General features: G+C 36.8%; 1 protein-coding gene across 3 annotated transcripts in view; it reads right to left on the minus strand.

Annotated features, from left to right (window-relative positions):
- Positions 1–12821, minus strand: part of elavl2 (ELAV like neuron-specific RNA binding protein 2) — a 46398-nt gene extending 33577 nt beyond the window's left edge. The window contains exon 1 of one of the 3 annotated variants that reach the window (XM_015378199.1): positions 12302–12821. The gene's annotated coding sequence lies outside the window, so the exon portion shown is untranslated. The remainder of the gene's footprint in view (positions 1–12301) is intronic. The other 2 variants (XM_015378198.1, XM_015378200.1) reach the window with 2 other exon arrangements.
- Positions 12822–13449: the final 628 nt, after the last annotated feature.

A 13449-nucleotide genomic window follows, 5' to 3' on the forward strand; every position in this document is an offset into this window, starting at 1 on the left:
AAAAAAAAAATTTTTTTTTTGGTTCCTATAACAATCATTTCAGACCTTTGTAGTTTTGCTTCAAGTCTGACTACTTTCAGTCTATTCACTGATTCTTTATTTGTGGTCCACCATTAAACATTTACACAAAGCAAGTTTCCATGCTCAACATAAGCAGGCTAATATGTATTTAAATGACAAGAGATGTTAAAACAACTACAGATAAAGTATTGATTTCATCATAACCCTGTCACCTAATATTGAATTGGTGTATGATATTGTCCACAGCCGATTCCAATATAGATCTAAATTGAGACATTTATTTTATGAAACCCTATTCTAGTCAGATTATATTGAATCTTTATGCTGAAAGCAGGAAGGTTTTATTATTTTTATAAAGAGAATTCAACTAAACGTCACAAAACCAACATAATCCTGTCACTTTAAACATTATAGATATTTAGGAAAATTAATATTGTTCGTAGTAGTCAATGAGGATGGACTTTGTCATTTCCCAGGATGCTTAGTGGCGTGTTTGGTATCCTCTGTGGGGCCACGAGTGAGATAGAAGTATGTTATATGAACCGGCCTCTTGGGTGCCAAAATATTGCTTTTGTGCTGCTTTTCAACTTTAACCCAATTACCAGCTAAAGTTGCAAGATTGAATTGGCATAAAGGGGAAAACAAAATTTGATGTTGCAACTACTTAACTCAGTCATATTAACTGATTTCACCAAACTAGAATGTTTCACTGCAACATTAATAAAGATATTCAACAGCATTAATGCTTATTAATATTAGCTAAACTGAACCAAACATGCCCAGTTAACCCCTAGATTCTCTAAAATTAAACTTCACAGCATTAAGTTATACAAACTTAAGTCTAAATGCAGGATCTAGGCTCAAATGATTTTATTTGAATTATGTTAAAATAAAATAATAGTATTTGCATTTCATCAGCCAGGTTTAGTGGAACCAGCTGACATAAGTTAGTTAATCTCCCTTAAGGACTGTTGTGCCCAACAATGAATGTTTTGCAGAAACAATAGATCGATTTTTAGCTTTCAGGGGATTTTTTTTGATTGTCCAAGTTTTTTGCAACCTTTTTCTGAAGAAATTTTCCAATATACATGCAGGTTTAACCCACCAAGGAACAGAAGCATACAGCAGTTAGGAAACAAGCGCAGACAGACTCAGGATGGTATTAATGACGAAACAGTGAGGCTCAAAATGACCTTAGGCATTTAACCTGATCCTCAATATTAAGACAACAGCCCTTAGCTGGTTTTTTTCTCCCCTCATATCAAGTCATTGAAGTAATTCCAAGACAACAAAAGACAAAACATTAAAATCTCTACTTTTCCAGACAGGAGGAATAATAATGGACACAGTCACATTGGCTGAGAATTGTGTCAGACAACTTTTAGTTAAAAAAGTTGATCAATGAATATAAAACATTAACAAGTGTTTTTAATCACCTACAGAATAAGGCTCTGCATGTAAAGCTCATACTAGAACGTTGCCTTTGATATAGTTTATTACAACATGTGCCTGTAATTAATTAGGCAACAAGCTTTTTCAAGCGTAATATTAGAAAATGATGTCATAACAAAAAACTTTTGTCCATACACATTTTCCACGACTTTTTGGTTTTGTAGACAGAATTAACCATATTTCATTCTCTAAATACTTCAGATAATGTGTTGCTAAATGGCATACTGCCCTCTGACATATTTTTCTTTTAAAACAAAATTTCCCATGTCTGCTTCAAATCCAGGTACCGTCAAAGTGCACCTTGCCAGGGAGGGCAGTTTCACGTTAGGATAATTCAAGACTGCCGAGTGGTCATTTCCTGACAAGACTCTTGGATTGAAATGTGGATTCGCATCAACTAGAATAAGTTAAAACAAGAACCAAATAAATTTGACAATTTTGTTAGTTTAAGAGAAAAAATAGGGGGTGGGGACCTATATTGGACACACCCACTTCTTTACACAGTTTGCCCAACTCCCAAATCTGGATACATGCCCTTTAAATTCCTGACGGTTTTAAGTCTTACTGGCTGGTAAACTGAACACTGGTTGGGTTAAGGGCTGAAAATCTCAGAGGTAAAGCCTTTTTTGTCACTGTCCCACAAGTAAACTTAAGGACTAGGACAGACAAAAATGTTATCTGGCCAAAGACTTGCTATTATGTCATTTACTTTAGCAGGTCCCTTCATGTTCACAGTATTTCAATAAGGCAACAAGAACATAATGTTCATAATGGTTTTCTTTTTATTCCAAGTACAAACACTGGCTATTGTTCCAATTGAGATATTGCCACAAGGCAGCAATATTTCATTAGATAAACACTTGGAACAGAAAGCTTGGCAAGAAGTCGCTTTCCCAAAAAAAACAAAAACAAAAAATAAAAACATCAAGGCTTTCAATATGTGAAGCCAGCTTACAGCATAATCTTAATGCAGCCATGCAAGCGCTGAGCACCTAGGTCCACTGAGACATCCTCTCACAAAACAACAAAAAGATTGTTAAAATACACCGCTTTTTTTGTAACCCAATAGGTGGGACATTTCAGGAGGCATCCAAATGTGGGATGTTCAGATTAGTTCAGATCCCACTGCATCACACCTAAACATGGAGGAAAAAATATTTTTTGTCATCAGATGGGTGATTTAAGGAAAAATTGCTGATGAGCTTCACACCACTAATATTACTGAATTGGACATTCAAGATGCATGCGCATTTGGTAAAAGAAAATAGGAATGCACCCTGTTAAATGCAACTTCACATTGTGAAGCACAGATGAAACTGTAATAAGTTCCTATGCTGCTAATCTGCCAGTTATCCAACTTGCTTATATTGATTTAAAACTAGAACTCCCAAGGTCATCATTTTGATGGTTCTGAGATTATAAAGGGAATGAACTTTGTTTACATTAATCGTATGTTGGTTATGTTACCTGACTTTTCCTTGTTTCTATATTTGCTTAATTTTCATGTAGTTTTTTTAATAAAATAACGTAAAAAATAAATGCGGTTGATTTTGCCTCGATCTCTCACAGCCGTCATTTTGACGGCTGAATTAGTTGCATTGTAAATTCTTCCTGCAATTGATTGATGGTTGGTACCGTTGCCTAGCAACCAACATTGTACCAAGAACTCTTCGGCTAATACGGAAAAATGGCTTTCAGAAGAAATCTAAGAGCGAAACAGGCTTTAGAAATGCTTCAAAACACTGATGATAGCGATTTCGGGCAGAGAGGGAGAGACCGATGAGGAAGACTGGGTTGGAAGCGGCTCAGATTCTGACAGGGAATCCGAGGATGATCAGTCGGACAATAGTGAAACTAGCCGGTATCTCCTGGACATAGCAGCTATAAACGCCTTGGTTTTGTTCAGGAGCTGTTTGAATGTCACCGTCTCATGCAAAGATTTTATCCTTGAACTAGTAAAACCAAATGCGCTCCACAGGTTATCAGCCTTTCCGCCGCTGAAGAGCAGCTTTGACGAGGCAAAGAAAACAGCGTCAGGTGCTTCAGAGCTACACAAAAAACGCTTGTTTTTGTCATAAATGTGAAAAGGTGGTGTGCGGGAAATACTAGGGAGTAATAAATCAAATTCTGTAAAAATTGCAATTTCAAACCTGTGTGGTAAAACAGTCTTATTTTATGGATTTATTTTTAAATTCAAATTTAGACCACAAATATTATACAGCTTTTAAAAAATATATAAGGCTTGTTTTAAGGTTTACATATCCACAATGAATTTATATCGCACACTAAAACCATTGCAGTTGATGACATCACTACTCATGCATTCGATTGGGGAAAATATCACCCGTCAAATTGTTGAAGGGCAATTGGACAGACTCCATATTTCCAAAAGAAAATAGAGAAAAAGGGGCAGGTTGGAAACTGATAACTCTGCCTCAACCCTTTATCCATTTTATTGGCAGAAAGGGAGCCTACAGAGGCCAGCTGAGGCTGAGGTTGGAGAGACATTTCACAACAGCAGCTCTTCAACTCTACCTGTAACACACAAAGGTCTGTTTGTACTTGAGGTAAACAATGAAATACCAAGACGAACGAGTTAAAGCTGTGCCTCAGGATAACATACTCTGAGGCCCATAGAGTTTGACACCCTGTAGACAACCGACAGTTCAAGGAGAGCCCACGATACATTACCACCACAAACCATGAGAGAAAAGAATTATACTTTTGAAATCACATCAAATGTCTTCACAGCATTTTAAACATGTTCATTACAAAAAAAACTGCACTTTAGACATTGGGTGTTAAATGCAATAAAACGACACCCAAAATTTCCTTTTTAACATCACAGCCAGGCAGCAACTATTCAACACATCGCAAGACAAAGCATCCAGGGATCCAAACCAGTTATATTCAAAAGAATCGAAGCTGCTGAATTAAACAAACCAAAAGGCCCCTGAGTTTAAGCTTTTGCAGCTGCTCTTTTATGCAGCTTTGCCAAGTCTTCTATGGATGTCTTCTAGTACCAATTCTGATTTTATGATATCTAAAATATGCAACAGACAAGACTTTAATCTGAAAAATATCTAGATATAAACCACAACACTATGGCAAAAGAGATGCAATATAGCAATTGATCCCTTGGTAGATTGGTAAGAAATATAGCTTGTGGAATACACAAAGGATACTGCACAAAGTTATGTTTTTTTTAAAGTTTATTAAAACCTTATGGTATGAATACTTTGTCTCATTTTGTCCAACTTTGGCAGGACGCATCCAATGAGTAAAAATTATTTTACAGCTGGGAACCTTGTTAAACATGGTGTAAAAGCAGCACTAGAACATTAAAAGGTATCCACAACCTTTTAATCTTTTGTTTTAATACTGGTCGTTTATTTAAAAAAAAGGGAGACTATAGTTACCAATGGATTAACGCAGTGCGGACCAGTAAAAAAAATACCTTACCCCCACTCTAACAAAAGCCATTTCCTCACATTACCTTTACAATTTTAAGCTGAACATGTAGCCAACAGTGAGATCACAATGTACCGATGTGACACTGAGCACTAAGTGAGGAGGCACGACTCTCTGCAACTTGCTCCTCAGAGAATTAAATTGACCAAGTATGCGTGACAAGCTGTAGAGGAAAAAACCCTCCAGAGTGCATACACTGACATGCACAACCCGTCCTTGAAAACTTAAAGCCCACAAGTAAAAGTTCAAAATATCTCTGTTGAAACCACAGATGCGACTTGCCTACCCACATACTAAGTGTACAAAGGCAAATGCTGCCGCTTGCAATCTTGAAAAAAGAACAAAAAAAAGTTTAAACTCTGTGACAAGGAAAGTAAGGCATTCTGCAGTGTCTGCCCACTGCTACAGAGAATAAAATTAAAGTCACTTTATTTGTACAGCCACTACGTGGGCATATAATATAAATTTTACTCATGCTGCAGTATTTTACCATTTTACTTTGTTTAATTTCACGCAAATATCAAGTGAGTTGTATTGTAGTTTAAATGTCCAACTACAATGCAACTGTTCTCAAAACTAAACTTAAAGGGGTAAGAGTACATAAGGTTTACTTCTTCCTACTCTTTTTCACACATGTAGTAGAGATATATTAACTCAGCAAAGAAAGGTACTGTGTTGTTTGTCTCTTCAATGTTTTTATTGTTTGTTTTTTTTCTCTCTTGCATGTTCGAAATTAAAATTTTAAAAATAAATAATTAAAACTGCTACATGAGAGTTATTAAACAAAAGCGCCCATAACCTCAGAATGAATAAAACATGTTAAAACTATGTAAATAATAGGATTTATTATAGTACTGCATAGTTGCACACTTATTCTAATCATCATCCAAGTAAAAAAATGTAAATATCATACAATATATAAATTGACTACTTTGAAGCTGGCTAGCGTACAAAGCTTAACAGTAGCTACAGTCCTCTGCTTTGCTTTCCATAGTGGAGGAAAACTGGAGATGACAGTCCAGTGTTGCCAACTTAGCAATTTGTTGCTGTATTTAAGGACCCCTCTAACAACGTTTTTCCCCCAAATAAAAAACTGTTGACTTTAACTGCATTTTGAGTTGACATGAAAGCAGCAACTGTTCTACCTTTACCATCATTCCCTAAATGACGTGTCAAAGGGGGGCTACCTCATCCTGTGCACCCCACAAGCATTTAGAGCAAAGCCAGCTATGAAGAGACCTGCTCCATTTTACAAAAACAAATCAGTCATCCTGATTTTAAAAAAGAGGATATGTTAGATATTGTATTGAAAATAGTTTTTAATCAAGTCCTGTTCTCTGAAACTGTTGCACTAAAATAATTACCACCAACACAACCAAAACAGCCCAATCTCCAGTCTCCTTAACACTATAAATTTTAGAATCCAAGTCTATGTAAGGGAAATTGAAATTATTTTTTGTTTAGATACATTTCTTTCATACTGATCCCTCAAAAAGTGGAAAATACAATTTCCAAGTGTATTTGGGTGATGAATTATGCTTTAAATCAGTTTTATACATTAACTATAACCAAGCTACAGAAAAGCAGATAGAGCAGGAGATGCTGCATCTGTTGAGGCTGTTGTAATTCACAGTGTGTGTTCAAGGGCATTGCATTTCTGGCCTGCAGTAGGAACCTGCCCATGCAGAGGGAGGGCCACCCTGTGGCCAATGGACTAAATCCTGTGCAACATACAGACAGCCCATTCGACACTAGGGGAGGAGGCCATGTTATGAAATGAAGAAAAGGGGACAGATGACCATTTAAGAAGGACAAAGGATGTAAAATTGCTTCTCTCTGAAGCCAGCCACTGCATACTAACCTAGTTCTGACAGCTACACACAATGCCACACAGAAAAGTAATGTGTGGCCTCCGATTCCTGCATTTTTGTCACTGTCAGCAGCCTTTATTTAGAAAGGCAAACACAGTCACAGTACAAAGACAGCTACTCTTATCTCTTGTCCTCAGTATTACAGGGGCTGCTGAAGCTGGGATGGTTACAGGGGGTGGGGGGTGCTAAAAGCAGCAGATATTCATTACACGTTGCGACTTCATCTGCAGTGTCTTCATTAAAATTAAAAGCTCTTGTACCATTTCAAATATGTTGAAACCATAACAGACACGATACACTATTAAAGAACCCTGTAGTGGTTCCTAAAATATATTTTGGTTAAAAAAAAAAATATATATATGGCTTATATTTCAAATCAACCGTTTTCAGGCTAAAATCACTTCATTTTATAAGCTCTTAGTAAAGTAATTGCACATTTAAGACAGACTGGGTTCTTTAGCCGACTACCTACACAGAGCTTTAGCATATCAGCAACCCAAAAATGATCAAATGTGGTTACAACAATTTTTAAAACACAAAGGCCAGAACCTACAACCAAAAACTATTTTTAATGGTTATCCTGCAAGAAACTAAATCTTAGCTATTATGATTTTAAATATTAAAAGGGACAAGGGGGCAATAAAAGGCAAACCATTGCTGCTAAAAAATAAAGAAAAATGAGAGAGTACATTATTTAAATAACTGAAAAAAAGCCTCATGCACCAAAACACTCAGTATTCAGGGACATTAATCTACCAGTTGTCCAACTCACTGCTAACACTGTAGGAGCTCAAACCCGTTTCAAATGTGGTTCTGTAAAACTAAGCTGTAATTTTCTCTCCCCTATATCATTTGCTGATTTTTCAAGTGGTACAAAACCAGCAAACAATTGTTTAGTGCAGCCAGCATTTAGTTAATTGACCCCACTTGGTGACATTATCTGACTTAGAGGAAGAATGCAAAATTACGGAGACACATTTTGTCTTAATTGGTTTAAGTCTTTGCAGGCATGTCTCACATTAATCAATCTGACAAACCTCAATAAAAAATACATTTAATGATAACTACGACTAAATCTGGGGTCCTCTGTATTATAGTCCAGTCTTACTGAGTTTATTTGTACGTTTTTTTTCAACAATGGATGATGGGTTTAAGGCTTTATTAGCACAGAGTCCAAAGGAATATATTTAACTGGTATGCATGTCATCCAATCAAACCTCAAATTCCCTCAATCTGATTGCTTGTGTTCTTCCTCTCCTTTTGTTCCCCTTTCAAGCCACAAAACACACAAACGGGTTACTAAATTCCACTCTTGCCTTAAGCCAGGCATACCCAAAGCTGGTCCTAAAGGGCTGCTGTCCTGCAAGCTTTAGGGGTTTCCTTGTTTTAGCACAGCTGATTATGATAATTGCAGTTCAACATAAGCCTGTCATCAATCAGCAATCAATCAGAATCAGTTGTGCAGGAGCAAGGAAACCTAAAACCTGCAGGCAGCAGCCCTTGGGGACCAACTTTGGGCATGTCCGTCTTAAGCTACATAGTGAATTAATGTGCCTATTCACAAAGCCCACTGAAAAATTGCTTTTCATAAAAAAATAAATAATAATAATGAGAATCAAGGAGTAAGAACCAGTTTAGAACATCATACTGTGTATTCAGGTCAAGTTGTGGGTTTTTTAACTTTTGGGTTAGAAAAACCTTTTTAATTGAACACTTTTTGTTTTAAACAACACAGTAACTTTCTGGTGTTCAAGTATCTATTTACTAATACTTACCAATATGATACATTATCTTTACTTAACTTTTACCGTAAAAAAAAATAAATAAAAAATGTATGATGCAACTCTGCAATTTCTCCAACTTCGATGCAAGACCTTGATATTTTTAATAGGTTATTTTGGAGCTCAGGCTTTTAAGATGCCCCATCATGGTCCATTGGGTACAATAGAAAAAAAATCTAATATGGATTAATTAGGTTGGCTTAAACCACAATGATGGGTCATAAAGTTTACACCAAATGTAGACTTTGACAAACTTCCAAGCAAAAAACGCATTTATTTTAATGATTTCTTAAGTCACAAAGATAGAAGCAGGATTAGGTGTTCATTATTAGAAATAAATGGATGATTTGGAGGCGTGAACTGCCCTTCGCAAACAGGAGGGTTGCTCCCATGAAGTCCATTTCTGATTAATGAACACCGCATCCTGCTTTTATGTTGATCACTTAAATATTAAAATCAATGCGTTTATCCTTTAAAAAATGTAAAAGTTTTTCCTCTCTACTGGCCATTTAATTACTTGTGATGTGTAATCTGCTCGGGTCAGGTAACATGTAGCTTGGTCTGCAAAAGTGAACCAGTGCCGTAATTCAGACCATTTTACAAGACTTTTTATTTTCTGAAATATAAGGTTGCTTTAATGCTTCACACGCTGCAGCCAATCAGAATCAAGTATTTACCCAGACAATGTTATAAAACTAATATATTACTATGGCAGAGGTGACAGTCTGCAAGTTAAATTTGTTGGTTGTGGTTTTTAAATGATAATCACAATATTATATTCTCCATTTAGAGAGTTGATGCCCAAACTTGACCAATGAAAGTACCCAATATGTAACTGAGCTTAATGAGCTGTAATATCACAACAGTAACTGTCACCTATTTCTAAAGGTCAAATATTAAATGGCTCTCCATTAGTACAAAACCAAATTACGATACGTAGAAATAATCTATAGGACAAAATCATGTGTTTTGATACAACCAGTATTGTGGGGAACAGTGCAGTAACACCATAAAAAAAGATAAATTGAGAAAAAAGAAAAAAAAAACATGTATACACCATATTTGAAAAAGTACAGATGATTAGGGCCACTGGGAAAAAAAAAAAAAAAAAAAAAAGTTAATCAATGTTAAAACGTTACTTCAGTATGAGAAAAAAAAAAGTCTGAATTCTTGACTTTAATCTCAGAATTGTGGATCTTAATGTAGATGCACCAGGAAGGAAGAGATGTGGGAGCACCCAGCTTCACTGACAAAGATGCGAGTTGTTTGAGAGGGCCAGTAAAAATTAAAAATGACGCAGTTAGGCAACTTTTTACATGCCCAAAGGGTCCCTGGTGATGCCTTTTCAATTATGGAAGAGCAGAAGGTGATTAAAACAAGAGAGCTAATCTCTAAAACAGACATGGCTGCAGCTTGATGCGAACATGTTTGTTAGCTGTCAGAATTCTGACTTTTTTCCCATATTAAACTGAAATATTTAAATATCAGTTAACTTATTTTTTCAGTGGCTCTAATCTTCCTTAAAAATAGAGTCAAGTGAAGCCACCATGTTTAATTAAGGAGTTGCAGCTGTGCTCCTGTAGCCAAATTACCGGGTTGGTTTAAGATTGAACTGACTGGAATAAAGAAAATTAGGGAAAATGAGTTTAAATATCCTGAAAATGGCACCTTTATATGCCGTTTCTAGCATGGCTAAAGTTAGCCGCACCGCTACTTAAAGCTATTAGCACCCCATTTCTACTATATAGTTAAGAAAAAAAAATAGAAAACTGTTCGGACAGGTCTGGGGCTTCTAATGTGTACGTTTGAAACAGGTCGCATTTACAAAAGCATCTAATTTTTCCGAGTGGCCTTATAAAAACAAACGTTTTATCATGGGCAGCAGAAACAAGTAGCTAGCTGCCTGCTAGCTACTGAAACGTCTTCCTTTTGCCATACGGTGAAACCGACCTACCGACCACACACAGTGACCGGTCCTTTCTACAGTTTAACAAAGTCTTACCTCGAGGTGTTGAACCGGCGAACCTCGTTTATAATGAAGTCCCTGCAGACAAACGCTTGGCCACGGTCTTCGGGAAGCATATGGGGGCGGTGGCGGGAACGCGCATGCACTAAATAAACTAATCAGAGCGTCGACCAATCAGAAGGCAAGGCTGCGTGTTCCCATAACTGCATGATGAGCTGCAGCTGCATGCTTTGTTTGCGGCGCATTCAATGGAATAAAGACAATTATTTCTAAAGTTTAGCTTACAGATTCAGATTAATGATTGAACAGTTTTTCAGATTTTTTTTGTTTCTAAAATTAACATATTAAGCCTAAAAAAAAATTAATTCTTCCCAATGGAATATTGCATAGTATCCATATGCTTAGCATAAAAAATGCAAGTAAAATAAACCCAGTTACAAAGAAGTTTTGGCTTCAAACTAATTTCAGACTGTTCTATACTGCCCTTCTGTGGATATCCTGTGAAAAACAGACACAAAAATAACATCTGGCAGCCAAGTTCCACATAGTAGTAACTTGTAAAATGGGAAATGTAAATACAAAAAGAGGTTTAAGTGCCTGTTATATGTTTGTCTAAACTTTACTTTTTGTTTTACTTTATGCAACACCTGCATGGTGCACTGAAAAAAAAATAATGCAACCACTTTGGACATTTACTTAATAATATTTAGCTACTTTAACGCCCTACCCTGCTAACATGAATTGTGTTAAAGTAACTAAATATTGTTAAGTAAAAGCCAAAAATGGCTGCATTATTTCCAATTAATAATGGTTCACTCCACTTAGCTAAGCAGTCTGTAAATGTATACATACATTTTTAAGCTGTGTCAGTTATCTATATCGTATCTATGGGTAAAACGTTCGACATAAGAAATGACTTGGTCTGAAACAACTCTGGCATTTTACGATTAGCCTATCATTAATTCCTCTCCTAATAATAAGCAAATGAGCTCTTTATTAAAATGCATTACCAAGGATATAAAATCGATTAGCTTGATGCATTGGCCAACAATTGTGCATCATCAAACACTAGACACGAGTACTTCTAAGATATTGCTGCTGATGTGGATAATCTTCAAATAATACAGATGGAACGCAAAGGAAGTAGCCAGAGAGATTTTTTTGTTTTTTTTGTTTTGCATTCCAAAAATAGCGTTGACTTGCCGTCATCCATGCATGGAAATTCTTATATAGTATAGGAAAAAGTGCAAATGAAAACAAGAACTTCATCCACCAGCACTACATGCAGGCTGCACCGATTACAACCTACACAGCATTGTCCCTATCAGCAGTGACAATTGTTTTTGGTCATTTTTTAAAATAAAGTTATGAAAAATATTAGTCAAACACCATAACAGATAAAATAAGTTTTTTTGCATTTAAGAAAGGACTCTAAAATTAAACTATTTGCATGTTTTAAAACATGTTTTTTGTAGCAACTCCATTCTAAAATGTTTGCATGTTTCAGAACTCTGCACAAGAGAGGAAAAATAACTTTACTGCATGTCCCTCATTGACTACCTGCATGCTCCATAGTTTACAGTTGAGGATGGAGCGTCACATGAATGCACCACAGTCACTTTCCTACACATCACATCTCATGCAATAAGAGGATCTGCTCTGCACACTAGAAGGAGCACCGAAACAGACTATTTCTTTACCTCGATTTCAAAATGCAAATGTGCAGGAAAAGATCTTACCGTTTCTATAAAGGAAAGTTAGAGACGTCCTTGGGGGGGCAAATAGTCTCTGAATGAAACACCTGATCAAATGATGTGGATTCCGCGCCCTCTTTCTCTCTTGCTTTTTTTTTTAAAGTTCAAACTTTAAAACGTAAAAAAAAAGCCAACACAAACAATATAAAATGAGGAAATTAAAATGTTTATTAAATCAAAACACAGGAATGGTTTCTGTTCAGTAAAGGCATGAAATAAATTTAAAAAAAAGGTAAAAGGGAGGAGGAGAAAGGGAGAGGGGGGAAAAGATAAAAAAAATAATAAAATAAAACAAAGACAACAGAAGAAAGAAAAAGGAATCAAATAATCAAACAAAAAAAGAGCCCGGCTTTCTGTCCCGTGTCTCGCTCTTTACAGGTGCGCCACACAGATACGCCACATTACTGGAATGGAAAGCGACGCGATGGAGGAGGTCGTCTTTAAAAGAAGCTAGTCCTGTCTGAGAATATATGCAAGCCGCATCACAGCACGTCTCTATATCGCTCCGCACTCGCCCTTCTTATCCCATTCAACCTACACACGACCATGCGTTAGACGCGGAGGTATACCCGGAGTAGCTTCCCATCCGCACTCTTTGCGTACGGCAGCTCTTCGACGCTATTGGCTCTCAGCGTCGCGCGTCTCTCCTGGCTCACATGCTGCAATTCGTCCCCAAGACAGTCACTCACAGTCACAGAATTTACTCCTTATCCTTCTTTTCTTCTTATCCAATTTAAATGACATTTGAAGTCAAACACTGCGCCACCAAAGCGAGGACAAGCAGCTTCTGCTTTGAATTTACCCATCTAGAGTGAGGGGACTTTCACGTATTGGCTTTTACTGTACCGTCAGACGAAACCAGCTCTATCGCATTTCCTCTCCCCCCCTCTTTGTATTTTAAAACAAATCTTGTTCTTTATAAGGGTAAATAACAGCCAGCAGCGTCTAATTCTGTTGCATCTATACGAATCAAAAGCTGCTGATTCCAGCACCATGGACAGCGCCGCGCTCCTACAGACCGCCTGCATGGCTCTAGAGTCAATGGTCAGAACGGAGTACAATATTGTACAGAGTCCAGCGAACAAAGATGGGCGTTCACTATGGATATCCTGTAGAAAATCACCCGTTAAACG

The sequence above is a fragment of the Cyprinodon variegatus genome, unplaced genomic scaffold (genome assembly GCF_000732505.1).
Source record: "Cyprinodon variegatus isolate N-32 unplaced genomic scaffold, C_variegatus-1.0 Scaffold166, whole genome shotgun sequence".
Lineage (NCBI taxonomy): Eukaryota > Metazoa > Chordata > Actinopteri > Cyprinodontiformes > Cyprinodontidae > Cyprinodon > Cyprinodon variegatus.